This window comes from Asparagus officinalis, chromosome 1, assembly GCF_001876935.1.
Source record: "Asparagus officinalis chromosome 1, Aspof.V1, whole genome shotgun sequence".
Lineage (NCBI taxonomy): Eukaryota > Viridiplantae > Streptophyta > Magnoliopsida > Asparagales > Asparagaceae > Asparagus > Asparagus officinalis.
In genome coordinates, this window is record NC_033794.1 from 20,114,362 (window position 1) to 20,118,429 (window position 4,068).

The following is a 4,068-nucleotide window of genomic DNA, read 5'->3' on the forward strand; positions in this document are numbered from 1 at the left end:
TCTTTATATATAGCTTTTCTTAATCCTGGCTATTTTTAAGCGGTTAGTTGAGTCAGGAGGACTCAACCTGGCTTAATTTTGTGTTATTTCTTATTTATTAAAATTGTAGGCTAGATTTGATCCTATTTTTTTAGAGAAATGATAGAGGCATACTCTCCATCATACTTTTAATCACACCTTCCCTCTTGCTACAGTGCACCGAGGTCTACTTAAGATTTAAATTTTAAATCTCAAGTGGGCCCCGGTGCACTATAGCAGGAGGGGAGGTGTGGTTGGAGACATGGTGGAGAGTGTGTCTCTAGTGCCTCTCATTTTTTTATGCCTAAATAGGATCACTAAACTAGTTTTGCTTTGAACCACGGGAGTCTGGTCCAAAACAAAACTAGTTAATAAAAAACTAGCTAGGACCGGGCCTAATTTTGCTCTGTTTACCAAACTGATCCTTAGGTACTCCAAACATAGGCATTCATTATTTATTACTTTTGTATTTATTTTTTAAAGGGTAATAAGGCAAATGTCTAAACTATCTCCTCCTTCGAACGTCATTGCTTCAGAATGATTTCGGGATCTCTCTCCACAAAGATCATCCCACCATTGACAACGACCATGGGCTGGTCGTCATTCTCTGCCACCAAGCACAGTTGAAGGAGATCAGCCATCAACAAAGCAAACATTTTCTATCTAAATAAGTGTGGGTCACAACTACCATCCAAAATTTAATTTAGAGTAAAGCCTAATTAAATTAGCAAGTTTCAGAAATTCTTGGTTATTTCGGATGTGTAGTTTCACTCGAGTTAATTATGAGTGTGAAACAATAGAAAAAGAAGTTTAGAAACAATATGCTAATTGTTTATTTCTCATTACTGGGATATTGGACCTCACCCCGCAACGAAAATTGTGAAATTACAATAACCCGTTACAAAAAAAAAAGGCCGTGCGACTCATTTTTTGATGGGGACCATATTAATCGGAATGCTGAGAGCGTAATTTACAGGGATCAATTATGACTTATGCCAGTGGTACTTCTAAAACTCTTTTTTTGGAGTACCAAGACGGTTAAATTGCAATGACCCATTGTATTAATTTATTATTGTAAATGGTTGAACTACAATAACCCCATCGTATTACTTGCAATAAATCTTGGAGTCTGCTGAGGTAGTGAAATAAGCTTCCAAATAAGATTGTGCATTTCTCAAATTTCTAGTTAGGTGTTTGTTAGGGCTCTTTGCGTGCAGGAGAGATAGCACCAACAACATTGGCTGATCCACCTTCACCAAAGTGGGGTCACGTGACTCCATTTTGGTCGAGGAATAACGAAACCCCACCATGATTAAGGCTCAATAATCTCAAAATCCTAACCCACTAATGACCCCACAATAAAAACCAAAGGAACCCACCCAAAAATTTTCTACTTCCTAGAAGACCTTACCCAACTCAAAAGTCATTTTATGATTGAGTTTTAGAGCAAAGAATCTGCAATTAAATCTTTTCCCGCTCATATGATCCCATGCGTGCTAGCACCTCCTCCACCTTGATGCCCCATCCTCAGCCATAGCTTCTCTACCTAATTCAAGGTTTGCTAAATTTGAAGGGAATAGATAGTATTTCAAAGAACAAAGTACGGACTAAAAAGCATAAAATCTATATGATGTATTTTCTTTTGAAGATGATAGTGTTTTTTTTTTTTTTTGTAGATAGGGCGATTGTCGAAAGAGTTTCCTATGTAAGAAAGTTAACAAAGAGGAAGTTGCAAAATAAAATGAATGATGATCAGCTCAATGACTTTTTAGTGACACATATAGTGAAAGATGTATTGATAGTGTTACTTATGATTATACACTTTATTCCAATATAAAAACTCATCGGAAATAATTATAATTCTTTTAAATTATTATTAAATAGTGACACAATTTTTCTAACATTCTAGATCCAACAAGTGAACAGGGACGAGTTTAGAGGGAGGCAAGATAGGGGCAGCCCCCCATAGATTTTTTGACATATGCTACAATATTAGTTATTAAATGGTGAACATATATAGGCTACAATATTAATTAGTAAAAGATAAACAAAAGAAGCAATAAGGATATTTAGGGCTAATTTGTTATTGCTTTTTTTTATGGTGTTTTTGCTTATTTTTTTAAGAAGCAAATAATAATGGTGTTTGGTAAAAAAAATTGGCTTGCTTATTAAAATCGTTATTGCTTTTAAGGATGTACTTTTGGAAGCAATTTGAGGATACTTTTTAAAGTAGATTCTGCTATTTTTTTTTACTTTATATATGATATATACATTTTATATTTGAACAATGATCATTAAACACAGTTCTACTAAGCACCTTAACCTTTTTTAAGCAGTTTTTAATATTTAATTGACAAATAACTATTTTCAATAATTTATATAAGTTGCTTCTATAAGCTGCTATTATAAGTCACTTATTATAAACATCAGAAATAATAAACTGACCCGTAGTCTTTCGACTCTTTCGGTTTGGATAGAATAGTAAGTTTTATATAGATTTTCCAAAGCTTGGGGGGTGTTTGTTTGCATGCAAGTGAAAGATAAAAGTGAGAAAGTTACTTTCATTTAACAATTTAGGTGTTTGTTTGCATGTAAGTAGTTATAAAAATGAGATGCAAGAAAGTTGACACATATGATTTAATGTAATTTTGACTTCCCCTTTAAAAGTGGTGAAGTCACATGAAAGTGACAAAAATATAACTAATTTAATTAAATGATTTTAATTATATTTTCTAATTAATCTTATTTTGCCACGTCATCAATTAAATGATTTTAATTATATTTTCTAATTAATCTTATTTTGCCACGTCATCTTCACATTGCACTTTCGATAATAATTGCCACGTCATCTTCACATTGCACTTTCGATAATAATTTAATTTTTCAAACAAACACTGTATTTCACTTGGGTGCTAACATGGATGTAAAAGTCATTTGCAAAAAAAATAACTTACATATTTTAAATTCACTTTTAAATTGCCAAACACCTCCAAATGAAAGCAAACCTCACATCCGAAGTGTGGGACCCACCCTTCACGAGTTGGTTTGGATATCTTAATGACGTTTTGCAGAAAAAACTCTCGGAGATACTATACTTTCTGTGGCTTTTCCGATATTAGTCTCTTACGTCTTTGATATTTTGAAACTAGTCCCTCAAATTGTAAAACTTATTGCTATTTGACCCCCATTTTGATATCTTCCAGTTGTACTAGTTCTTTACTTTCTAGTACTACTCTTGCTTGGAAGGATTAACTTGAAATACCTTGTAATAATGGTGCACTCGATAGCGATTTAATGAATAATACACTAATCTTGAAACAACTTGCAATATTTTGGGGACCTAGTAGCAATTTCATCGATTTGACGGATTAATTTTAAAATATTAATGATTTAAGGGACTGATATAAAAAATGCTATTTTGTAATTTTAAGATTCATAAAATGTAAAAGTAAAAAAGGTTACATTTCACGAAATTCGAACGAGTCACCGCTTGTTGTCAGATGCTTAAGAACTACGTCTCAAACTCCACCAATTATGGGGACCTCAACCAATCTTATATAAAGCACGTAAAGTTAAGGCACCCAAAACGCAAAATCATACCTCGTACGACTCTTCATCCGAGACTAAATAGAACGAGGAGAGATTCATCAAAATTGACGACTCAAAAAACTATCTCGTATAACACGTATGAGTGCATGCTCAAACATCCTAACATGCTGGTCAAAAGCCACGTTCATGAAACATGTATAAGGTGCCAGAAGTCAAAAAACTCTCTTCTCCATTCCTTCGGCCGATGAACGGAGCGAGTGCGCATACAGATTGAATGTATCAACCCTTTAACCAGCTAGGATCGTACTCATCAACATCCGATTTGATCAAAGCACACTTTAAACATTTGAATTTTTTTCAGCAAGGTTAGGCAAGGCAAAACTCAAAATCGGCCTCACGTGCGAGACGAAAATCTCCTTCCATGAGAACGAGAGAGTCCACAAATATTGAACACGGATACAAACCTTTAAACAGTTAGAGGATCGTCTCAAAGTACTGCAT